This window comes from Equus przewalskii, chromosome 10 (genome assembly GCF_037783145.1).
Source record: "Equus przewalskii isolate Varuska chromosome 10, EquPr2, whole genome shotgun sequence".
NCBI classification, from domain to species: Eukaryota; Metazoa; Chordata; class Mammalia; order Perissodactyla; family Equidae; genus Equus; species Equus przewalskii.
Window position 1 is genome coordinate 38,400 of NC_091840.1, and position 26,402 is coordinate 64,801.

General features: G+C 55.4%; 1 long non-coding RNA gene across 2 annotated transcripts; it reads right to left on the bottom strand.

Moving 5' to 3' along the window:
* Positions 1–21,376: 21,376 nt before the first annotated feature.
* Positions 21,377–23,782, bottom strand: LOC139073783 (uncharacterized). 2 transcript variants are annotated; one of them, XR_011522764.1, is made up of 3 exons: positions 23,413–23,782; positions 23,117–23,176; positions 21,377–21,804 (listed from the first exon to the last, which is right to left on the bottom strand). It is a non-coding gene; the product is annotated as an uncharacterized lncRNA (long non-coding RNA). The 2 variants fall into 2 exon arrangements; XR_011522763.1 differs by having other exon boundaries at positions 21,377–21,895.
* Positions 23,783–26,402: the final 2,620 nt, after the last annotated feature.

A 26,402-nucleotide genomic window follows, 5' to 3' on the forward strand; every position in this document is an offset into this window, starting at 1 on the left:
CAGCTTCGTCTCCTTCGATCCTAGACCGTTTCCCGGTCTCTCCTGGTTTTCAGCCTCGGGCAGCTTTGACCAGAACTGCTCAGGCACTTTGTAGAAAGCCCCTTGGTTTGGGTTTGTCTGATGTTTCCTCATGTTTAGACTGGGCTGCGGGCTTTGGGGAGGAGGACACAGGGGAGGTGCCCTTCCCACCACATCGCACCACGTCAGGGTGCACACCACCATCACACTCATGGCGGTGATGCTGACCTCCACCCCTGCTAAGGTGGGTGTGCCAGGTCTCCCCACTGGGGAAGTTGCGCTGTTCTCTTTCCACGTTCCGTTCCTTAGAAGCAAGGCACCAAGTGCAGCCCCACTCAAGGGGGCAGCAGGTGATGAGGCTCCACCTCCTCAAGGGAGGAGCATCCAAGAGTCTGTGCACACGTTAAAGCCTCTGTAGTAATTAACGATATTTTGGGGAGATACTTTGAGACTATGCAAATACCTTGTTTCTCCCAGTTTTGGGGGGTTTTTGCTTTGTTCTGTTTTGAGAGAGAGAGAGATGAGAGAGTGTCTTTTTTCTTTTAAAGCTTCAGTGCATAGTTGTGTATTCTAGTTGTTAGTTTTCAGTTCTCCATGTGAGCCGCTATCACAGCGTGACAACTGACAGCCGGGTGGTATGGTTCCACTGACAAACCTGGGCCACGGTGGTGAAAGTGCCAAATCTTTACCGCTAGACCACCAGGGCTGGCTCTCCTAAAGCTTTGCAAACAAGTTTTACGTTCATCGGTGGATCTTGCCTGCAGCGTTATTACTGTGGGGATCTGATGGTGATTTTTCTATCTCCCTCCCACATTGCTATACTACTCTAAAGGGTTTCTGTTCCCTTCTACAATTTTTTCTATTTCCTTATATGTTTATTCTTTGGAATTCATCTGTAAGGAAGATTTGTCCTTTTCTCCTAGTTTTTATTTATTTAATCATTTATTTATATCAGTACAAATTCACGGATATTTATTTTATTCTTTGGGTTACAATCCAATAGTTTTTTAAGCATTTCCTTACTTTCTGGGACTGGAAGATGCTCCAGGTTCATTTTCTCTGCCTCAGCCCTAGTATCAGACATTTCTTCAAGGAGCCCTGGTCCCTTTTATCAAAGAAAGTATTTAGAAACTAAGGTGTGGGCATGAAGTGTGTCTGTTGCCACTGGGGTGGTACACGCGTCCAGGTCACTCAGAGGGCAAAGCTTGGAAATATGGGTGTGTGTACAGACCCACATGTACACATGTGGACATTGATTCTCTATCTCGCTTCATGTGTGTGATGTTCACACCGATATGTCCCACCACAATCAAGCACCATGCTTTCTGAAACTCCCTCATCTGGCTGTGAGAAGCTTGCTCTCATTCTCTACCGTGTACTTATGTACTTGTGAAATCCTAGTGTACATTAAAGTAGGTTCAGAACTAACCTGTACCATTGTGGGAAGACATTTGGCAGCTGGAACTCAGTGTTTATGTAAAGGTGTTTTTCTTCTACAGTATTTGGTTGAAGTGCTGTTTTGCAAAGTTGCCCAGGTCAGCTCCTTTCTGCGCACTTGTTCAGTGAGGGTGTGTCCTCCACCCACCACACCAGATTCCCTCCAGCCTGCACCCCCAAGGCCCCCCTATCCCGGTTGTTGTTGCTGTTGTTCATACAGTCAAGGTGACTCTGTGATGCCCTATGTGCATGAGTCACATAGGGCATCGCATAGTCACATAGGGCACCTCCACTGCAGAACCACACAGAACAGTTCCATCACCCCAAAACTTCCAAAATGCAGCCTTTGGTGGTACACCTGTTACTGCACCAGGTTTGTTTTTGCCCACGGTCCAGAAAGCCAAACACTGAGATGACAATATTGCAGCAGAGAGAGGGTTTAATCACAAGGCAGCCAACTGAGGAAATGGGAGAACGAGTCTCAAATCTGCTTCCTCAAAAATGGAGACTCAGGGATATTTATGGGGTAGGGACAAGGTGGTTTGAAATGTGGAGAGAAGTGATTGGAGGTGAAGAGAGGTGAGGGAATTGATGATTTGCGCAAGCATGGTCAGACTCCATGTTTCTTCATAGGACTCATGTTCACAAAATGGCGGCATTAGCATGATCTGAATGTGGAGTTCTTAGCCTCCTGACATCAAAAGGTCACTTATCAGACATCTGTGTGGGCCAAGTTGATGAGTTGGTGGTCTCAACCGGCCTGAAGTGGACTAGGAGTTCTAATTCCAGAAAAACAGCTCACACACCCATTACCATGATGACCCAGGCTCCAGGGAGATGTTATCTATAGGAGCCTAGTGGGAGTCAGATAGCATATTGCCTAAACAGCACAGCTAACAATGGGTGGGTTAAACAGCTAAAAGTTATAATTAGTAATTGTAAAAAGGAAAGAAACCTTTAGTTCCTAGCTATTAATCATCAATGGCTAAGTGTTTGCCAGTTTCAATCCCCTCTATTCTTTTGTCATTCCTCATTCTTGAGGGATTTGGGGTCAAGACCAATCTAGCTACTTCCTGCTGAATTGGGGCATAGATCTGGGTTAGAGGAATGAAACTGTTTAGCACTCATTTGGAAATATTCTCTTGTTCCAGCTTCAGGTTGACATTTTGCATTATTAGAATTTTGTACCTTGCTCAACAGTTTTGGAACAACATCTAAAGGCACATTTTATAACCAAGTATCCAACCAGAAGGATAAGAAGTATAGACAACCCAAATTTTAACAATCCCTGAAAAATAGACCTAATCCATTGGGGCCTCCCTCTGATCTCCAGGTGGGGCAGACATCTGCTTTCTCTTCCTGATGGTCCTTTGTTTTACTGGATGTGCATCAGAGACCGGAGCAATGGCCTATACCCTGATCTTTCAGTTGTCATTGATGATGGCCATCAGCATAGGCTCTCTGCCTGGGATCATCACATTCCTAAGGAACTCAGAGAAAAAAGTTATCAACTTATAGCAGCTGGGAGGGGCCACAGATTCTGTAGAGCTCGTCTGGGTTAGTTCACCAGAGGTCATTCAAAGTTACAATATGGTTTCTTTTCTACGACATGGCTTCCCTTATGTCAGCCTTGTGTTAAGCCAGTATCACACCCATCTCCCCTCACTCAACTCCTGGCAACCACTGTTCTGTGTTCTATCCTTATAATTTTGCCTTTTCCAGGAAAAAAAAAAAAAACAGAGTAAATACGCAAACAGCCTCTGGTGGTGAGATGCACCTCCCTATCGACCCTGGGAAGTGGCACAACTTGGGAAGGTCAGCACACTGGGGGCTGCAGCGAGAAAAGACCTCCCTGGCCTGCCCAGCTGAGACCTGGTGGGACTGGGCAGCCTCCCAGGGCATGAATCCCAAAGTCAGGCACCACACTGGAGCAACAGGGGATGTCCAGAAACGGCATCCACTGAACATTTGCCCTGGTGATGAGGATCAAGGCTGTTGCAGGGAGAGAAGCCCAAGGCACCCTGCCCTACATACCAATCTATATCATCCTCCAGGAAGCATAGGACGTCCTGACCTGATCTGACCTGATTCATGTCCCAAGTTATACAACCACCCAATAACAACACCCCACCTGCATTGATACCATTTTAATGACTTTTTTACATGATCTTTCCTCTGTCTTGTAAAGAAATAACTCACATACCTATGCCTTATAAATTTAGCCCTACCCTCAACGCTTTGCAGCTCTTCCCTGCCTATGGGTCCTGCCCCCATGCTGCAGCCCTTCACCACCCATGGGTCCTGGCCCCATGCCTGCCACCCTTCACCGCCCATGGGTCCTGTTCCCATGCTACAGCCCTTCACCACCCATGGGTCCTGGCCCCATGCCTGCAGCCCTTCACAGCCCATGGGTCCTGTCCCCATGCCTGCCACCCTTCACCACCCATGGGTCCTGTTCCCATGCCTGCCACCCTTCACCACCCATGGGTCCTGTCCCCATGCCTGCCACCCTTCACCGCCCATGGGTCCTGTTCCCATGCTGCAGCCCTTCACCACCCATGGTTCCTGGCCCCATGCCTGCAGCCCTTCACAGCCCACAGGTCCTGTCCCCATGCTGCAGCTCTTACTGCCCATGGGTCCTGTCCCCATGCTGCAGCCATCCACTGCCCATGGGTCCTGTCCCCATGCTATTCTCTGAATAAACAAGCACTATTACCAGACCTTGAGAATCCAAGAAATATTTCTTTCGACTCTTCGGCTTGTGTAGCTCGCATCACTGGGAGCAGCGAGGACACGGCCAGGCCAGGTGGAAACAGTGTCCTAGGCAGGGTGGCTGATGGCGTGAAGCCTGAGATCCCCCGGGAGCCACAGGGGTCTCAGTTCCCACAGAGACTGTGTCCCACCGGCCTACCCCCTCCTCCTCGCCCTCTTCCTCACCCTGCCCTCCCAGCTCTAACAGGACACAGGTGTTTCTCATCATGTGCTGGTCACTCAGTTTCAGCTTCTTGGCTTTAAAGGCAGATGCAGGAAATGTGTGGCTTGTGTCACTCAGAAATGTCACCGACACAAGTTACTTTTCACTGATGTGGCCTCTGGTGTTTTCTGCTGTGTTTCTGGACCTTGCAGACACAGCCAGCCCCCACCTGACTGACCTCTGATGTGCCTCTGTGGCTCAGACACAGGGAGGGTGTTTACGGCCTGAAGCAGTGCCTCTCATTAACCACTCAACACTCTGAAATGCATAAAATGGAGCCATCGACCACCCAGAAGCTCCACAAGCACACACCCAGCCCTGGCTGAGGTCTGCCTCCAGGAGTCAGCTCTGGAGGGAGCAGCGTGGATGAGCTCCCCTGGGCCTGCATCCCCCACCCTCCTCTCCTAGTCCAGCTCCTCACAGGCCCACAGGAGCTGGCAGGCCTTGCTGTGGGAGCAAGAACTGAGTCGGAACCTGGCAGCCGCTTCCTTTAGCTTCCCAGCAGTAGCACCTCTCAGCCTGTTTCAGGGATGTGGCGCGGAGAGGCTGGCTAAGTTGCCCAACATAGTGGCAGCCAGATGCTCTCTCTCCAGCTCTCTCTGCCTCTCGGTCTCTCTCCCTCCATCTCTCTCTCTGCCTCTCTCTCTGCCCCTCCTCCCACATCTGCTCCATTCTCCTCTCTGCAGGCCAGCTTCCCAGGCTCTTGGTTTCTGCTGCCCTCAGACTGCAGCTTCCCTGTCATGGATGTGTACAGACCATCCTTGTGCGGCTACACCTGGCCTCCCCAGTAGAGGGTTGTTGGCCACCCCTACCCCTGTCTGGTCATCCCCATATCGCTGAGTCCTGCCCTTCATTTTCCTCCTCTCCTCCCTCCGTGCCTTCATCCTCTGTACTGGCATGGGTGAAATAGCATCCTAACTGATTCCCTCCTCCCACCTTGCCCGTCCAGTCCCACACCAACTCACAAAAATGACCTGCCTAAAATTTAGATCGAGTCTCAGCCTGGCCCTGCCCTGTCCACCTGCTCCCCTTTCACTCACAGTCATAACGCAGCCCAGTGGAGGGGCCCCCGACCCCTGGTCCACCACATGCTCCCCTCACCCTAGAGGCTGGGCTGGTGTGGCTCCTCCGGGAAGTGCTGCAGACACCTCCCTGCAGCAGCATTTGCGAGAGGAAGCTGTGCGGGTGCTGGGCAGGCCACGGGAAGCCAGGCAGGCACGTCCTTCCCCTCATGGGCTCAGATCCTGATGAGAGAGACTGACAGCGGGCACGTGGCCAGTCAGTACAGAGCCATAGTTTGTAGAGGGTGGGCCCTGTGGAGGAGACCCCCCAGGCTGATGAGAACAGGGGGGTCTCCCATCGAGTGAGGAGGGGACTCAGAGAGAAGGGGGACCTTGACCCTTCAGGTAAGGACTTTTATCTAGGGGAAATGGAAAGCCATTGAAGATTTCTTAAAAGGGACTGCATGACTAAATGTCTGTATTTATAAATAATATGGGAATAATTGGACATCAATATCCAAAAAATGAACCCTGACCTAAACCTCAAACCTTACATAATAATTAACTTAAAATGGACCATAGAGTTAAATATAAAACTATAAAGAACATTTCTTTTAGAAGAAAATGTGGAGAAAATCTTCATGGACCTGGATTAAGCAAAGAGTTCCTACACATGACATCAAAAGCATAGTCCATAAAAGAAAGAAGTGACAAATTGGACTTCATCAAAATTAAAAGCTTTTGCTTGGCAAAAGACAAGGTTAAGAGAAGGAAAACACAAGACACAGACTAGGAGAAAATATTTCCAAATCACAAATCTGACAAAGAATTGGATCCAGAATGTGAAAAGAATTCTCAAAATCCAACAATTAAAAAAATAGTGGGGCCAGCCCAGTGGCATAGTGGTTAAGTTCCCATGTTCCACTTCGGGGGCCCAGGGTTCGCCGGTTCACATCCCGGGTATGGACATGGCATGGCTTGGCAAGCCACCCTGTGGTAGGCGTCCCACATATAAAGTAGAGGAAGATGGGCACGGATGTTAGCTCAGGGCCTGTCTTCCTCAGCAAAAGGAGGAGGATTGGCAGCAGATGTTAGCCTGAGGGCTAATCTTCCTCAAAAAAAAGAAAAATAGTAATCCAACTACAAATTGGGAAAGGATTTGAACAGATACTTCAACAAAGAGGACATATGGATGACAAATAAGCACCGGAAAAGATGTTTAACGTCATCAGCCATTAGGGAAATGCAAATTAAAACCATGACGAGAGACCATAACATACTTACTAAAATGGCTGAAATTAAAATGCCAACAATACTGAGTGCTGACAAAAATAAGCAGCAATAGGACCTCTCATTCATGACTGGGAAGAATGCAAAATGGTATGGCCATTCCTCTCTCTCTACCTATCTATCATCTATTCATCTATCATTTAGCTCTCTATACCTATCTATCTGTCATCCATCTGTTGCTTTTTATCATCTATCTAATCCATCTCCATCATCTATTTATCTAATCTATCATCTATCTAAACTATCTACTGTCTATCATCTGTCTAACCTATATCTATCCATCTATCATTTATCTTATATATCTAACCTATCTATACCTACCAATCAATTATCCATCTGTTGCTTCCTATCTATCTATCTTCTTTCTATCATCTATCTGTCTATCACCTACCTGTGTGAGCACAGCCAAGTCAACAAGCTCTAAAGTCACATCATCACATAGCATGTTTTCTGCTTCATTGTACATGTGTGTCTGTGTGTGTGTGTGTGAGAGAGAGAGAGAGAGAGAGAGAAGATGGGGAGCGGGAGCTGGAAGAGAAAAGACAAAGGAACTGTGTCAAACGCGGCTTTGTCTTGTCTGCCCCAAGGGCCTCAGTTTCTCACCTGGAATGCAGATGTTCCAGTAGCTCTAAGATGAAAGGAAGGGGGAGGCAGGGCTTGGCCTTGCAATGAGGTGAGCGAGATGGTCCTTTCTAGGGGACCACCTGGCAGGAGAGGCTCAAGCACAGCACCAAGTGGTAACCTGCGTCACTAGCGAGTCTCGATTTAAAGGAGGCAGCAGGTGAAAATCATGGTGCAAATGTCAGCACCGGGGGTGAAATCTGGGATTTTTCAACTCCGAGAGGCATCCAGGTCAGGGAACACCCCTCCTCTGGGGCTGATTGGAAACCAGTCAGGTGAAGTAATGAGTTAAATGGACTCAACAAAGTGTCAAGTTGCAGCTGAGTGTCCTGGAGACTGGCAATCTGGTTCAAACTTTCCTGTTTTCTAGGTGAACTGTTACTCTTTCACACTGCTGTCTTCAGTTAGAGTTAACTTTTTTAGAGAATTGGGTGGGGGGTGCTGTCACACGAGTCTGGAGGCTTGTGGAGCTGAGCAGGTGGGGACAGGAGTTCAGGCAGAGGGAGGCCAGAAGACTGGAGACAGACAGACTGTGCAGCTTGGTGAAGAAGCAATGTACAGGCTCCAGTGGTATTCAAAGGTTACACTTATAAGCCACAAATTTTGCAGCAGGTTCCCCAAAATGTTTCTGTTCCACCCTCTGCAGTCTGTGCACTGTCTCAGGGGGTCCTGCTGAGGATTGCCCCTTGGACTGGAGCTCAGGCCGCTTGTACCCTCCTCGGAGCTCCTGTGTGTCTGACATCAGCCAGCCCACCCTCTCACGGCTCCCATGACCCATGGAGGACACTCTGCTCACCTGGACGCTTTTCCATCAAGGAGAAGCGTCCGCTTTGGGGCCAGCAAGGGGACTGGGCAGGCGGCTCAGCGTCCAACCTGCCGCGCTGGCGCATCCAAGAGCGAGTCTGGGAACGGAGGCCCTCTGCTTCTGGCTCCCTGACTCTGGAAGTTGGGGCGGGGTCCCTGGGCTCCGGTCCCAACGTCGCCGAGCGCCTGGGACTGGTGCGGCGCAGGGCTCCCCGCGGCCGGCAGGCGGCGCTGCAGGTGCGCTCGGAAGGCCGTCCCTGCGGAGCCGGGTCTTGCAACTCCTGTCGTGCGGTGCGGGCTCCGAGCGGGGTCAGCTGCAGGGCAGAGGGCTGCACCCTCGGAGGGCGTCCGAGGCAGAGGCTGGGGCTCAGGAAAGCCCTCCACCGCGCCCGGGTCGTCTTTTCCTCCGGGCGCATCCCGGATCGATGCTGCAGATGTGGTTCCACTTAAGCAACCTGGTCAACCCTGGATGCCTGTTTCGTGGATGAGAAAGTAGAGGCTCGGGTCGGGGCAGGACCCACGGCACACGCGGGGCGGCAGGGGGCCGGGCGGGAGTCAGCATTGGCAGCGCTGGGCCCTGTGCCTCCTTCCCCGGTCCTGCCGTCTCAGGTCTGCCCGTGACCCTGGATCTCCAGCCTGTCCACCAGGCTGAGGGTGTGTGCAGGGCAAGGATGTGTGTAGGTATGTGTGTGACATGTGGGCATGTTCTCTGTGAGGGTGAGTGCGTGTGTGTGCTCTCGATGTATTATCTCTGTGTGTGAGCACGTGTGGTGAGTGTGTATCTCAGGGTGTGTGCCATGTGTGTGTCTGTGCATCTGAGTGTGCATGTAGTTCCTGTGTCTGAGTCTAGAAGCTTCATCTCTTCCTCTCTAAGATGTTCAGGCAACTCGTCTCATAAATGCATCCACAATATGGTTCTAAGCCACTTCCCCTGCTGGTGGGGAGTGCCAGCGTCTACAGAGATGTCCCAGCTCTTCTTGTGACTTCTCCCTCTAAGACCTTCAAAGCCACCCTGCTGAGCCTGGAGGAGCCCCAGGGATGGCGACTGTTCCAGAAAGGGGACGCTTGGTGGAACTTGGCAACATCCCTCTGCTTTCAGAAGTAGCAGTAGCTGCTCACATTCAGCAGAAAGTCCAAGTTGCCTCAGTTTTGAGGTCATGTGGCCAGGCTTCCGGAGCCAGAGGGCAATTCAGCTTAGGCTGCACCCCACCCACAGCCCTGGAGGCGGCCACATCGCGCCTCTGCCCACGCTGTAGGCGTGCCCAGCCCAGCACAGAGGTTCTGTTCTCCAGCTGCCTTGCCTGACCTCCTCGGGACGCCCCACCACCTTCCACCCCTGCCAGGGTGCCCCCGGCCCCTCACAGCTAGTGGGAAACACGGAGCACGAAAGTGGGGCCTGCAGAGCTCCCGAGGAGGCGATTGGGACAAGCTGGGCACCGGCAGCAGCTGACTCAGTCCTTCCTCCCCAAGAGCTGGATGACATGGGAAGTGACAGCGATCCAACACTCTGGGTGTCTCCTGGGGAGGCGCAGGGGCCATGGGCACTGGCAGGTTGCCTGGAAAGGGTCTCCTCCAGTGAGAAAACTGGCTTCTCAATGAGTTATAGCTGCTGGAGGCACAAGTGGGGGAGAGGCAGGGGTCACAAGCACCATCTTGGCAGAGTCTTCCCAGCCTTGCCCATTCACATTCCCTAATGTGATGCTCATGGCCACTCTGGCTGGGCTGGGCCAGCCTTGTGTTATCTTCCCCTGGCTGGGAGCCGGGCGGGGCCCGCACTTAGGAGCTGTCAGGCAGCATGTGTAGTGCCAAGCCTGCCCTGTCCTGACTCTGATGGCTTCTGAGCCACCTTGTTACTCTCTGTGTGGCTTTGGGCAAGTTCCTCTCTGGACGTTTCTTCATCTGTAAAATAGGCATCATCAGAGCATCAGAGACGACGTCAGGTCAGGAGGGCAAGGAGGCTCTTCGCTGAGACCAGGCACAGGAGCAGCTAATTACAGGTGCGGAACGGGGAGCCCTGGCCAGGAGCAGGTCCCAGCGTCTGCCCTGCCTGACACTGCCCAGCAGGAGGGATCGGAGGAGACAGCCGCAGCACCACCCAAACACTGTCCGAGCAGGGCACTGCCCTGATCAGCCACAACCTCTGTGCACCCCCAAAGCTCTCCCCAACCCAGGTTCTCTGGTCCGGATCTGGGTGCCTTGGCTTGGGAGGTTTAGGAAGAATCACACCCCTTGTCCCTGAAGATGCCCTCTGTGTCTAGCGGCCAAGCATAGGCACCCCAAGCTCAGACATGCGAGATGTTTGATTCAGAAATCCGGGGAGGTCAAGGGTGAGAAACAGCATCTGCATCCCTGGGTGCTGGGGAGGGCGCCTCATGGCACAGGGGTCAGAGGCCAAAACCAAGTCCACGCCTGGAGGCAGGGGAAGAGGAGAAGGGTCTGGTTCATCCAGGAGTGGCTGCCTGCTGAGGGGCACACCCCACCTGACCCCAGGAGACCACAGCCAGCCTGGACTATGACCCTGAATGCATGGAGCACAGGGAGGGGCAGGAGTGGGATGGGCGAGGGCACAGGAGCACCGGGGGTAGAGAACACAATCATCGCCCCTCCCAGGGGAGTCACAGCTGTGCCTCCGCATCCTGGGAAGTCGACAAGTCTCGCCTGCCCATTGGGACCAGCGACTCCATCCCACAGCCTTGCTGGGGCTTCGTGAGAGCGCTTGGCGCATAGAGGGCACTCAGCAGCCACAGCACGCCTGAGCCCCTCTGACCCCACCCCTCCAGCCCTAGGGATCCGGCTCCACCCTCTCTCTGCCCGTGGGCCACAGAGCTCGGTGTCCCCTGCCCCGTGCCCTGAGTTCACTTACTTGTCCACATGGCCAGTAGCCAGTGGGCACCTGCTGGGTCCCAGGCAAGGTGAGAGGGGCAGGGGAGGCCAAGAATAGACCCCTCCCCGGCCTCCTCACCTGTACGTGTGCATGTGAGTACGTACACATGCTTGTAGGCAGATGTATGAGTGCATGTGTGTGCGTGTGTACACCCGTGGATGCATGTCAGTGAGCACACGTGTGTGTGAACACATGGGTGTGAGCGTGTGTGTGCACACATACGTGTGCATCCATGCTTATCTATGACAGTGGGGCCACGCGTGTGTTTGTGATGGGCTGGCAGGGCGGGGCTGCTGTCTCTCCTGCTCACTTTCAGGCCGAGCTGAGCCCAGCGAATGGCAGACTCTTCTCTCTTCCTCTGAGGGCCTCCCTCAGGAGGGTGGGTCTGGAATCTCCAGGTTCCTTTAGCAGTGAGACCCTAAAGTTCAGGGCACAGGGTCCACAAGCTTTTAAAGACATGAAAATGTTGAAACCCGGGGGCGGGGAAATAACTTTTATTGGCTCAAAAATATGAAAAGAAGACTGCTTTTGAGATTCTGTCTTCTCTCTCAGGACACCCCACAGGTGTCTGTTTTGGGAATTTCCTGGGAAGGGTGCCTTCCTAAACGTGGCTCCTCCCCAGCCAAGCTCCCTTCTCCTCTCACTGCCCCCAGGACCCCGCCCAGGAGGAGGCAGAGCCAATGCCCACCCACCTCCTCACACCTTCCCACTGAGCTGACCCAGACGACCAGAGCGAGGCCTGAGGTAAGCTGGACGCCCTCCCGCCCCCGCCTCCATGGCCAAGAGCCACGGGCCAAGAGGCCAGTGGGGACCCTCGTCCTTCCTGTTCAGGCCTGAGGCTGTAGAGGAGGCCCAGCCCAGCGCAAGCCCCTTGGGAGGGCCCCCCACCCTGGGGAACAGGCCTTGGTGGCTGCAAGCCTGGTTTCGTGTCCCCTTAGGGGCCTTTTGGTCAACTCTGAGCTGAGTTTTTCTCAAGCTTCATACTCAACACCGACTTGGACTCACGGCCAACAGCTTGCCTGCAGGCTCTGCAGCTCACTGGCTGGTGTTGGGTGGCCCTTACCCTCCCTGGCCTCTTCCCCCTCTGCCCCCACCCTGCAGGTGAGAAACCCATGGCCAGTTCAGGCAAAGGGTCCTCGGCTCATGCTGTGGAAATGCTCCTGACCTCAGCCCAAAGGAACTTGACGCCTGGTCCCCGCTCTGGCCTGCACCAGGTGCCCACAGCCAGGCCTCTCCGGGATGACTGCCCAGTGACTCAGGGCCGGCTCAGCCACCGGGCCTCCAGGGCTGCAGTGGCCTTAGCACCTGCTCCCCTGATGGGCAGAACCGCAGCCGCTACGGTCACAGCGCCTGGGCTTGAAGGCCCTCCGCGCCCGCAATGCTGACACCAGGCTCGGCAGCTGTGTGGGGCGGGTGTGAAGTTTCTGCTCAGCGCTTATGTGACCACATGGGTCTTGCTCCTCACAAGTGTTGCTGGGCGCAGGCTCTCGGGCGACCACCCCGACAGGGCACAGGCAGAGGGGGACATGGTCTCTGTACTGACACCCACCAGGCCAGCCAGCCCAGAGGGTCTGTCCCCAGGCCCAGCTGATGACAGAGGCCTTGCATGTGCATCTTTGGGCCAGGTCAGAACCAGGAAGCAAGCCCAGCTCTCAGCTACATGGGCAGGGGCTCAGCCAGCTCGGGGCCAGCCGTCCTGTCCGGCGGGTACCTCTGCAGGGCCGGGTGTGAGGTGAGCCAGAGGGCCCTGCCTCCCCAAACCCCCAAGGAGGGGCCTGGAGACCACGGACTTTCCTGTTGGTGGGGATGAGCCTGATTCACGTGTTTCCTGTGACAGCCACGACATCATCGCATCCGCTCCGAGAACTATTTTTAACTGATTTATGTATTTCTCATATGAGGAAGACATCAACTTCTGTTTCAGTTCATTTCACAGGAAAGTGTTGCAACCATGCTCAGCTCAGCAACATCCACCTGCAGGAGGAGCAGGGGAAGCCCGTCTGGGCCCGAAGTCTCGCAAAAATCAACAAAGCTGGAAATGTGAGGCACTCACTTTGAAAAGGAGGAAACTCAATAGTCGTCTCCTTCTGTAGAATTCTACGAGCTGTGTGCTTCTTTACGTGCCTGGCTACCAGGTCCTGGCAGCGCGGCTGTTGCTGCAGACCCTCCCAGCACTGACCACGTTGAGCCCATTTCTGGACTTCGGACACTCGTCAGGGAGCCTGTGCTACTCTCATCCTTCAGCCGTGGGGATGGGCAGGGCTGCTGGGTGACCGAGTGGCAGAGGGCCACCTTCAACTGCCATCCTCAAGGCAAGAATCTCTTGAGGACCCAGTGGGCGGCCAGCACATCCCTCCCTCTTTCAGATGAGCAGAGGCTCAAGGAAGGGACCCACCGAGGTTGGCGTGCGGTGTCAGCTGTGGCTCCTGCCTCCTGGTTGAGCTCTGTCCCTCAGTGGCCCAGGCCAACCTGACGATGTTCCAGGCAGTGGGGGCCTGGGGAGGGTCCTGACTCAGTCCCCACAAGTCACACGCCCTCAGCTCCCACTCTGGGCAGGCCCCTCCTCTTCTCTCGCTTTTCTTAACCTCTCCCCTTACCCATTTTGGGCCAAGTCAGCGACCGCTTCTTTACCACTTTCTTAGCCGGCTTGCCTGACAGACGGCTGTCTACCAGGAAGCACCAGCTACAGGCGGCTCTGAGCGGTTAAGCAGCAGCCGGAGCAGAGGGGGAGGACGGCCGGACCCAGCGGCTCACGGGACAGTCCCCGAGGCCTTGCAGAGGGCTGGGGTTGGGGGAGGACTGCAAGGGGACAGTCCCGAGGCAGCACCAGAGACGCGGGGGGACAAGCAGAAGGAAGGCCGCACAGCCCGGGGTCAGCCTGACCGTGAGGGGCCTCCTGTCAGGCTGGTGTCCCCTCAGACCCAGACCCCAGGGCCCGCGGCTGGCTGGCCAGCCTGTGGGGAGGGCTTTCCCCTTCAGGAGCATGCAGGAGCTACTTGCCTACAGAGCGGGAAGCTCATGCCACCACTGCCTCCCGCCAGGAGAAGGCTGAGACCCAGGTGCCCCGTCTCAGCCCCAGCTCCGGGCTCTCTCCTCACTTACGTCATTTCCAGCTTTCGGAGCCTCTCTGGGCTTGTCGAAGTCTGGCTGGCATGACCACACTGTGACTGTTTCCTCCTCAGATGCCCCAGCAGCCTGGCAGGCAGTCTCTGTGCTGGGGTCGCCAGGGCGAGGGGCCTGTTGTGTGCAGTGTCGGTCTCACTCTGGCTGAGATATGTGGAGGCCGCAGGTTTTCTCCCCAACCCCTGGCCCTACCCCACCCCCCTCTCTTCCAGAAGAAGCAGGAAGAGGTGGGGACCCCAGGGCCTGGGAATTGCTTGCAGGCTTCGCAGACCTCCAGGACCCGACATAGGCTCCATCAGACCTGTGTTGTTCACACAAAGGTGCTTGTTTAATCTGCATGCAAACCTTCTGGAGAAGAGGAAACTGAGGCTCAGACAGGCTCAGCAACTGGCCAGCACCCCCAACCGTGAGGGGCCGGGCATGGCTTCCAGCCCAGAAGGCCCAGCTCCAGCCCCTACGCTATAATTTGTGTCCTTCAGGGCTCGTGGTAGCTAAGATTTAATGTGGAGAAGTGGTTCCACTCTGTCTCACCCCATATCCAAAAATAGACTAAGATTAAAGGCAAAAAGCATAATTATAAAAGCACTGGAAGAAAATACAAGAGATTATGTGCACATTCTCAGCAAGACAAGCAAGATGCAAAATCCAAGCCTTAAAGGGAACAATTGACAAGTTTGACTACATAAAATTTGAGGACTTCTGTGTGATGAAAAAAGCACCATTAGAAAGAGAATGTTAAGCAACAGACAGGGAACGAAAATCTGCAAGGTGAACACAAGTACTGATCCATCGCATGCAAAGAACTCCCACAAATCAGCAAGAAGAAAGCAAGAACCCAGGGGAAGAGTGGCAAAGGAGAAGAACAGAAAAAATACAAAACACCTTAAGGAGCCCAAGGAAATATTCAATCACCACGTTGATCACAGAAATGAGACGCTGAAATGTGTTACCACAAGACCCAGTGCGGTTAGGCGAAGACACAGCCTGCTGTCAGGTGACTCGGAGCCTTGACCATAACTTAAGAGCACGCCCCCGAGCCCCGGCCCCATGGGAGGACGTCTGGGCCGGGATGTGTAAGGCGTGTGTCTGCAGACAGCGGAGCCTGAGAACAGCCCTCGGGGACCCAGCCCTGAGCTTCCACCTTCCAGGGAGACCCGCCACCCCGGCCGGGCGCCTGCAGGGATGCCAGCAGGTGGGCCTGGAGGAAAGGAGGCCAGCCAGCCTGCAGACCCTGCGCCCGGCTGCCCTGAGGGGCTGTGGATGCAGCAGCATGCCCTGGACCCGGGGGGCCACCATCAACCCTGGTGGAGACACAGGCTGGAGAACAGGGCCGGGGTCCTTGTCTGAGGGAGGTGTGTCCTTCCGCAGCACCCCACTGTCAGGCTCCCCACCCACCCCCTGGCTGCTTTGTTTAGAGTCCCCCATCCCACCTGGCCCTGCCACGCCTGGCTCCCAACCTGCTCCTGCACCAATGGGTGCCCCACTCTCCTTCCTCCAGCCTTCCTGTGGCCACCACCAGGCCACTGTGTCTTCCCTGTCCCTGATGTTCTGGACCTTCCCCGTGAGCTGCCCTCCCCTCACTGCCCGCACCAGGGCTTCTGTGCAGTCTCTGCTCCATTCTCACAAGCAGCTGATGAGGAAATGGAAGCCCAGAGAAGGTAAGAGACTCAATGAAGTCACACAGCGAAAAGGTGGCAGATCAAAAGCCACGCCTGCCTGGCTACAGGGCCAGCAGACACTTAGGGGTTGGCTCAGGGCCTTGCCACAGCAAGAGTTCGGGGCGCTGGCTCAGCTGTACTCTGCAGGCAGGTCCCCCATCCCACCACCCTGGCACTATGAGGTGTGCTGGCCCGTCGTGACCTCTCCCACTCACTCCTCCCTCACAGGCACGGCTGTGAGGCCATGGGGATCACACTTGTGTGGATAGCGTCACGCCCTTTCTTTCTGGGCTGACTTTGAATTTCAGGGAGCCACAGCCCCCCTGCATGCATCACAGTGGAATGAATTGCGGTGGCTCTGCCTTCTGGAGAGTTCCGTCTCTAATTTATACTCACTATCAGCCAGTTATTTGATCCAGATGCCTGTGAAATGTGCTGTGCAGCCGGAACGTCCTGGCGGGGGTGGGCGGCTGGGCAGGGTTCCCGTCCATGAATCAGGGAGCAGGGTCCCTTCCCTGGGAAACAGCGTGGGATGTGTTCCAGGTGCTTTTCCCACCCCCAAGCCTTGGGCCCCAGGGAGGGCATGGGGGAGTGATGGGCGCCGTGTGGGCTGAGGGACTCGGGGCTGGGACGCCTTCTCAGCCTTCCTCCCAGGGCCTCGGGTTCCTGACCCCACCCAGGAAAAGTGAGGGCCCATCAGCCCAGGAAGGACCCTCTGCCATGGAGGGACTGCGAGGCCATGGGCCAGCACAGGCCTCACTCCCCGCAGGCCGAGTACTCTGGGTGGCCAGACTGGGATGGCCTAGGGGCACTTGGGCTCCCTGTGTGGGGCCCCAGGGGGTGCAACATTGATGCTTTGAGGCCACTCTCCATTCCTGCTCCCCTTCCCTCTCCAAGCTGGACCTCAGGACATTTCCGGAAGCTGCCCATCCCACGGCCCTGCTCCGTCACCTCTCTCCCAGCTGACCCCATGGGATCTTCTCCATGGGCCAGTCACAGGGACACTGGACACCTGGACCACACAGCATCTCCTCTGCTGGCTGCCTCCCCAGGCTCCCAACTCACTCAGAGTCAAAGCTGTACCCACCATGACCCAGGGGCCAGCGTGACCCCCTAGACCCCCCACGGGCCTACAGGACCCCCCCATCCTCTGTAGTTCAAGGGCCTGCAGGACATCCCTCCCACTGCATTGACTGGGCCCGGCCTGCACAGCACAGCCAGGTTCGAGAAGGACATGCTGAGGGCTGCTCCCTCTGGTTGTCCCAGAAGCCGACCCCGACCACCATGGGGCACCGCTGCTTGGTGGACTGGGCTTGCTCTGTACATATTTACCAGCCGGAGAACAGAGGCCCCAAGGGTGCCCAGTGCCCCGACTGCCTGCTGAGGCCCTGTCTCCACCCACCCTGGACGGCTCCCTCCCTCGCTCCCTCCCTCCCTCTGAGGTCCCACCGTCTGCCCAGCTCACCCTGCCCATTGGACTACCCCCTCCTCACAAACGGCCCTGTCGCAGCAAAGTGTTTCTAGTCCTTGAAGGGTCCCCCAATGCCTCGATGGCTGAATCTTGGGGTGAATCCCTGGATGAGCTGCTGAAGGGCCTACTGTGCGCCCAGACCCAGCCAGACCAAGAGCCTCACACACGCAGCCCAGCCCAAGCCCATGTGAGGATCCCTCAGGGGCAGGGAGCAACAAGGGTGTAGGGCAGAGTAGGGGACTCTCACTGCCCTGCACGCCCACCACCCTTGCCCAGCACATTCCTGCCCCATGGGTGACGCTGGGTTCCTGTACCTCTGCCTCATGGCCTTAGTCCGCCCCAAGTCAGGGCACCCCAGGCCAGCTCACTCAGGGGTTCTCAGATGAGCCCTGAGTCTCAGAGCCACCAAAGGCAGGCCTGGTTTGGCCTGGCCTCAAATATGGCTCTGGAATTTTAAGAGCAAAATACTATTTAGGTTAACATGGGCCAGAGCCCATTTCCCTCCCAAACCAAGGTCCAAGGGGACCTCCCATCCCCAGCTAGGGGTGTGTCTGCAAAGAATGACCACAAAGTGGGTCGTGTCCAAAAGACACAGGCCAGAGGGAGGGGCTGGGAGGGGATGGGAGGATAGGGGAGGGGATGGGGGAGCTCCAGGGGGAAGTCTGGGGCACATGGTAGGCCAGGGAGCAGAGGACGGGGTGGGCAGCCTGAGCTCCAGGGCAACCAGGGAGGGTCCTGTTGGGAGCAAGGTGGGGTCTGGATCTCTGAGGACACCAGAGCCAAGATTCCCTCCTGAGGCCACGTGGACCCCTCCATGTTCACAGCCACTGGGAGCCTCTGCAGTTCCTTCCTCACAGGCTCTGGGGGGCAGTAGACTCAGGCCAGCCCTGCGCTGTGGGAGGAGCCCATGCTGGCAGCCCTGCCCTGCCAGGCCAGGCTGCGGTGTGGCCAACACTGGCCCACGGGCCTAAATGCCATCAAAGAGCAACAGACTGACTTTCCAGTTAAATCCAAACCCTGGCGTCCACCTCATGCTCCCCGTCCCCAGAGGAAGGTGCCCGGCCTGTAGCAGCTTGTCCCAGCCTCGGTGCAGAAACAAAGACCCCTGGGCTGGCAGGGCCACACCCCACGGCCACATCGCACCCCCACCCAGGCCCCTCCTGCACTCCACATGTTTCTCGCTGACACCCTTGGCTCTGTGACCCACAATCAGGTGGGTTTCTCAGCAGCCCTGACACAGCCTAAAATTGGTCTGGGGTCTCCCAACCCCGCCACACCCAGCCCCGGAAACAGGTATTCCCCTGACTCACCTAGCCATTCTTGCAGACCTTGGGCATCACCCCCAAGGTGAACGACACCCTGCAATTCTTGGGGTCTTTCTGGGTCCTGGCCCCAGCTGTTCCTGGACCTCAAATCCTCTTCCATCCCAGCTAGAAAAACCCCCTCCTCTCCTGCACCCCACCCAGCCCCAGAAGGCCTCTTGCCTCACTGGGGTCAGATGCCCCCAAGGCCCCTCCTGGATCCTCAACAGAAAGTCTCGCCTCATGGGCCAGTGGTCTCACCCAGCTCACCCACGAGGGGCCCAGGCTCACTGCAAAGTGGCTCAAGCTCTTCCCAAAAGAAAAGAGTGTCCACCCTGGACCCTCTAAACCTGACGACCCTTCACGTCCATCACCCAAGTTGGACGGGGCAGACACTGGGCTCTGCCAATATCGGGACACAGCTGGGGCCTCTCCGGGCCTGGGGCTCACAGGTCCTGCCCATGAGCCCTGCAAGGCACACTCAGGCCTACGGACAGGCATGGCGCCAGAGGAGGTGCCCCTTTCTCGTGTTGGCAGGCCCCAGGAGGTGCACTGACTCCGTGAGCTCTCGGGGGTACAGCACAACTGCCCCCCCGACCCTGTGGCTGCAGCTCTACCCTTCCAGCTATGGACTCCGCCCTGCTGCCCGCTGCTCCTTGGCACCCTTGAGGTCCCCGTGCAGCCCGGGCTCCGTGGGCTCTGCCCCATCCTGAACTCGGAAGCCCCCAGCTCCTGTCAAGGCCCCTTTCCAGGCAGCAACTCCTCCTCTCGGGAGTTTACAGGGTCACTTGGGACAACCACAGCAGAGCCCACCGGAGCCCTCAGCCCTCCCACCTGTGCAGGAGCCAGGGTCTGAACAGCAGCTCCAGGGCCCGGAACAAAGCCCGGCCAACTTCAAAGGAGTCAACTTGGGGAGCTGACACAGTCTCTGGAGCCTCTGGGGAGAGTGTCCACCCTTGGGACCCACCAGGAGTGATGTGGGCAGAGAGACCTGACCCTAAAGGATGAAGGCCTCCACACGCTTCACCTCCAGCGTGGGCAGTGCCAGGCCCCCAGGTGGCCCCTTCAGAGGGGCTTCAGGGACCCCAGGGACAGCAAGGAGGCCAGGGACCTGGAGCCTGGCCACGTCACAGGGTCTGGGAGGGAAAGTCCACCCCCACCGGCACTCCGCCCACCAGGCAAGGCTGACAAGGGATGGGGTTGGGCCCAGAGCTGCAGGCACACCCCTGCACAGAGGCAGAGCAGGGAAGGACTGGACCGCATGGTGGGCAGGGAAGGCCCCACGCAGGTCTCCAGGACAGGCGGCCAGGGAGGGTTTCCATCCCGCAAACCTGCCCGTCCTCATGGGGACGTACAGTTTTTATTTCAGGACATTCACATGTGTTAAAACAGGAAATGAAGTATATGAGAAACAGCATCCCCCGCACGCTCCCGGGGCAGCAGGCTCTTCCTGTGGCCTCAGCCCCACCCACCCCACAGCCCAACAAGGGACCCCAGGCACAGCCCATGCCCCATTCAATCCCCACATTCCTGGGCTGCTTTTTCTCTGAAGCATTTTAGCACAAGTGCGTACACACACGCACGCACACCCATGCGCACGCACGCATGTGCTCACACACACACTGGGGTGGGCTTGGCGGCATCTGCAGTGGCCAGTGCTGTGCAGGTTCACGGGGCACGCTGGTTAAGCGGAGGCGTTTGGGGCCCAGTTCTGACTGATTCTGAGCAAAGCTCACGTGCAGAGGGTCTGGCCTGTCCTAGGCCAGGGACCCATCCACACTGCCCCATCCGGATCCACAGGCCAGCTGAGGTCTGCCCAGGGCCCCACAGCTGGTGCGTGCAGCTCTGTCCCACCCTCTAGCCAAGTGCCTGGGGACCTGGCAGGGGGAATGTAGTCCAGAAGTTTCCATCTCCCATAAATCCCCGTGGCCCTGGGTGTGACTGTATAATTGAGGCTGGTCACGAATGCTTGGAGGGTTATGTCATCGTGCCTCTGTGAAGTTGACGCCGCTAGTCTCGCCTCCCCTTCTGCTCGAGAAACACCATCAGGCACGCAGTTGCCCCTCTCTGGAGTCACACTCGCAAAGTGGCAGGAACGGCCACGCCTCTGGCCAAAGACCCCACTGACCGTGGCGTCCATCCCAGAGAGGGGCCTGGCCTCTCCCCAACACGCCCAGGGCCGGCGTGGTGGGCTGGGGTCCTGCGGGCCCCCGGAGGGAGTACACTTAGGCCTCCTGTTCCAGTTCCAACTAGAACGTCCTGGAAGCTCTGTGGCCTCTGTCTGTGGTCAGGCTGCCCAGGCCATGCCCTGCTGCCTAAGATCAATCTTCGCTTGGCCACTGTTGGCCTTGGGTGGGTGGCTTTTGTGGACTCAGCTTCCTGCCAAGCCCTGGGAGGGAAAGCCGCTGCCCACTGCCCCAGGTTATGCCCCCATGGCCCACCGCCCGCAGCACATGGGAGTGCCCCAGCCAGCTCACAGCTGCAGGGATGGCCATCCTGGGGCCTGTCCTCGCCTAGCCCAGTCCTGCCAGGAAGGGCCTGGCTTTCCGCTGCTGAGGCCTCAGCACCAGGCGCCTCCATGTCCCTCTGCAAGAGGAAGAGGAGTTTACGAAGGATGGACAGAGAGGGAAGTAACTAGCGGGAGGACGTCCCTCGGCCGCCCAGCTTCCTCCCCACCCTCTTAGTCCACTATGGAGGGCCCTGCAGAAAGCACGTGCCTCATGGACCCTTGTCAAGGTCGACTGGGGTCAGGAGGAAGGGAGCTCCCCCAAACCAGAAACTTACCTTACAGGCCTTAACATGAAACAAACAAAATGGCTTTATTTTTCTTTCCACAAAGGCAGATTCTGCACCAGAAAAGAGGCCTCGCTCCCAGGAGTGCGGTTGACTTCAGAAGTTTGCTACAAACTAAAGATGTGACTCAAGTTACAGGTCCATGTTTTAATCCATCCAAAGGAGCTCCCACCCCTGGCTGCTGTCGTGTCCATCAGCCGCAGCCAGGACTCAGGCCAGCAGTGCTGGAGCCGGGAGCAGGGCCCACACCCCGGACCAAGGGGCGCAAACAGAGGCCCCAGAGAAGGCTGTGTCCCACGCAGCCAGGCCCAGGCGCAGACTCCTCTCTCGGCCTTGTTGCTCTCTCTTTACTGCCTCCTTCAGCCTCACTGTGAGTGTGATGTCAGAAGTAAAGGGTCCCATCCCTTCAGTTCCTGTAATGCCACTTCCCTGCAGACAAACAGCCACTTCCAGTGGGGGTGCAAGGGGCCCCTTCGAGTTGGTACTTTTTATGGTCCTTGGGTTGATGGTCTCTGTGAGACTGACAGGCAGGAAACAGGCACCAAGGGAAGTTCTTTGAGAGGGAGGTCCTAATCCCACTGGAAGGCAGCACGCCAGCAAAGAGGGGACACAGCCAGGAGCAGCCAGGCGGGGAGCTCTCTCTGGAGCAGCAGAATGGATCAGGAGGGCATAGCAGACAGGGGAAGCCCATCCTGGAGGTGGGGTGGGTGATGCTCGGGGCCAGGTGGATGCACGTCCCTTCAAGGACTGAGGTGTGCACGTGTATCTCATTGTATGGTGGATGGATGGATAGATAGATGACGGATTAGATGGATGGATGGATAGATGGATGATGGATTAGATAGATGGATGCATGCATACATGGATGGATGGATGGATAGATGATAGATTAGACGGATGGGTGAATACATAGATGTTGGATCAGATGGATGGATATGATATATTAGATGGATGGATGGATGGATGGATGGATGATAGGTGGATGGATGGATAGATAGATGATGGATTAAATGGATGGATAGATAGGTGATAGATTAGATGGATGGATGGATGGATGATGGATTATGTGGATGGATGGATGATAGATGTAAAAGTGTAGGTATAGAAATTGTGGATAACTGGACAAATGGACAGACCGAAGGAAAGACGGGTAGAGATAGATGTGTTGTGTGTAGGTTAGGGTTCCATAGGCTCAAAGGAGGCAGTGTTCCACAGTGACTGAAAAATTGGGCTTTGAAACTCAACAGACCTGAGGTCAAGTGTCAGGTTACTGGCAACATGACTGAGCACTCATCCAGGCCTAGTCTCCTTCCTTCTCATCTGTGTGGTGGAGATGCATATTTATATGACACTACGACCCACTGTGGCAGGTGCTGTGAGCCTGAAACACTCGGGCTGCACAACGAGGGGCTGAGGCTGCTGTCTGGCTTCTTACTCTTATCTGCCTGTGCACCAGACATTGTTCAAGGGCTTGGGACAAAACCACGAGAAACAGGCACAGACCCCTGCCCAGAAGGACACCTTCCCGCAGGGAGACAGGCGATGAGATCCAGAGGCCGTTTACAGGTGCTGGTGAGGAGCTCAGGCCAGGGCAGGCTGGGGTCGGGGGGAAGGGACTCGAAGGAGACCGGGGAAGCGTGTGCCTCGTTCCCACCCTGGCGAGGAGGGCCCAGCTGTGGAGCAGAAGCAAGGAGGGCAGGGGAGGTTTGGGGTCCAGAGGTTCCTTAAGACCAGAAAGCACCTCAGATTCACTGTGTCCACTGTCCTGAGGAAATGGGACTCCAGACTGGCCTCGATTGATCTAAAAAATAAAACCAAAAGAAAACAAAAAGCTACGACAGGTCTTGCCCACGGAGATATGGAATGAAACAGTGGGTGGGAGAGTTTCTCTGACGAGGGGCTATGAGGAGCCAGGAGAGAATGAGGAGGCCCCCATGAGGCTCACAAAGGCAGGTGGACAGACGGACCGAGGAAGTGCAGGGCCTCTGGCCTGAAGGAGTTTGACATGTGGAGAACACAGACACCTACACGACTTACCTCAGGACAGGACGGAAGGGGACTGAGCTGCTGGAGGGCTCCCAGACTCACATCTTCCTGGGTTCTCAGGACCCACCTCTAAGGAGAGCTGGAGCCGCAAGCTGAGCGGCAGGTGGGACCCTGTTGACATGGGTCAGGGCCGGCGCTGCCCACTTGAGTCAGAGTGTGAAATATCCATCACCGAGGCTTTAAAGCACAGCACAACGGCAGCTTTCACAGGCTGTGACCAAAACAATCCCAACCGTATTTTCCACAATCACCAACAGATGTTTAAAATTGGGGCGGAATCTCTAGGACCGAAACATTTCTCAAGCGGGGCCCTGGAGCGGCTCCAGGGAGCTCACGCCCCGCGGCTCGCGCTGTTGTTCTAAGCGAGCCCTTCACGCGTCAGGAATGTCAAACACAGCTGACCTCAGCGCTCCGAACAGCCCTTGCTGTCCTCTCCAGCAGCAGGCCGGCTCCAGGGTGTTTGTCTAATTTAAAACAAACTATTTGGGCAGTATATTATTTCTCCAACCAAACAATATTGAAGCTGCATGTGCAACGTATTCCTATTGCTTCCTGCTGTGCTCTGGGGCCCTGGGTGAAGTGTATGCATTCGGCAAGCCTGCTCAGCACATTTAGCAAGTGAAAAAGAGATGATTGTTTCCTATTTCGCTGAGAAAATCGAAGTAATCAGAAAAGAACTTCCATGTGCTCCCACCGGCATCAACCCCCCGCCCCCACACACACAAGGGCTCCCACCCACGCAGACTCTGCAGCATGTGCTAGACCCAGCCCCTCCCCCGACACAAGGACCCAGCCCCAGTATTCTCCCGAGCTCTTGTCCAACTGCTCCCCTCGGCTGGGTCACTCAACAGCACTCGTGCTGTCCACTCCCACAGGCCAAGGGCACCCCAGCTGCTACCTGTCTTTCCGCCCTTTACCATGAGTCCCTCAGAAACAACTCTTGCCATCTCCAGTTGCTCTCCTCCTAGTCTCTCCTGAATCCTCTCCTATCAGGCTTTTATCTCCCCCAGTGCACCAAAAACACTCTTGCTGCAGTCAGTGACCTTCACTTTGCTAAATGAGGAGGTCAGTCCTCAGCCCTCATCTTGGAGGTCCAGCAACATCCAACACAGAGCGTTACTCCCCTTCAGGAAACGTTCTTCTTCCGGGTTCTGGGACTGCCTGTCTCCTGATCCTCCTGCAACACTGACTGTCTCCTTTGCTGGCTCCTTGTCAACATGCCCCTGTATTAGTTTCCTATTGCTGCTATAATTAATTAGCACAATTTTAGTGGTTTAAAACAACACAATTTTACTATCTTACAGTTCCGGAAGTCAGAAGTCCAAAATGGGTTTCATTGGCTAAATCATGGTGTTGACAAGATTGCCTTGCTTTTGGAGGCTCCAGGGAGAACCCACTTCCCTGCCTTTTGCACCTTCTAGAGGTGCCCACATTCCTTGCCTCAAGGTCCCTTCTTCCACCTTCAAATCAGCAATCTCATCACTCTGATCTTGCTTCCATAGTCATGTCTCCTTCTCTGACTCTGACGTTCCTGCCTCCTTCTTATAATGACACTTGTGATTATCTAGGTCCACCTAGATAATCCAGAATAATCTCCCCATCTCAAAGTCCTCAATTTAATCACGTCTGTAAAATCTCCTTCAACATATAAGCTAGCATATTCACCGGGCTTGGGGAGTAAGGTGTGGACATCTTTGGGGGCCGTTATTCTGCTGACCTCAGTCTGCCCTCTGGTCTCCAAAGGCTCACATGCAAAATCCCACACGCAAAATACACTCACCCCATCCCAACATCTCCAAAAGTCTTACTCTTTACAATATCAAGTCTAAATCCAAAAAAAAATCTCATCTAAATCTAATGAATTCAAAAATCCCAAATCTCATCATCTAAATAATCTAAATCAGGGGTGTGTGAGGCTCAGGGTACAATCTATCCGGATGCACAATTCCCCTTCATCTGTGAACATGTAAAACTCAAGAAAGTTATCTGCTCCCCAAATACAACGTTGGGACAGGCATATATTGACAGTTATACACATTCCCACTCAAAAAGGGAAAAAATGGAAAGAAAAAAGGAGTTACCAGTCTCACAGCACATGCATGCACACATACACACATATTGCACACATATGCACATACATACTCACACACTGTGTGCACATATTGAGTACGTACACACACTCACAGCACATTCATGCACACACATATGCACATACATACACTGCACACACGTATTGTGTGAGTGCACACACAGCACACGCATGTACACATACAGACATCTTGCACACATATACACACATACACACTGTGCACACATACTGAGTGCGTGTATACACTCACATTCACAGCACATGCATGCACACACACATACACTGTAGCACACATATACAGAATACTGCATCAAGCACACATTCACACACAATACTGTGTGTGCACACACAAATCTCACGGCACATACAGACACATGACATTGGGAGCAAACAAGTTGTCCACACAACATTGCACATGCACACATGCAGTCCTGAGAACACACATACGTAATATGCACATACACCACGCATATGTTATAGACAGCCTGTATACACACCAGATATATGTCAACATGCCCTGTGCATACACAGCACACACGCAAACACACACTCTGTACCCAGAGAGAAACACCCCCCATAGCACATCGCATGTGCACACCCACATGAACACCTGACTGTGCTCTGGGGTCTTGCCCCATCAGATCAGAGAAACCACACAAGCAGAATCCAAGAAGGGGGAGCCGGGAGGGGAGACGGGGGGCAGGACAGATGCCCAGCAGAGGAGGAATTGAAAGACTCAAAGCCAAAACACACCCAGGACCCGGTGCTCCCCAAGCAGAGGCTGGAGCCCGGGAGGTCCAAGGTGCAGTCTGCACACCACTCAGAGGCCTGGACAGGGCAGCACGAACACCCCAGTGCTGGCTGCATGCCCCCCGCCAAGGAGGAGATGCAG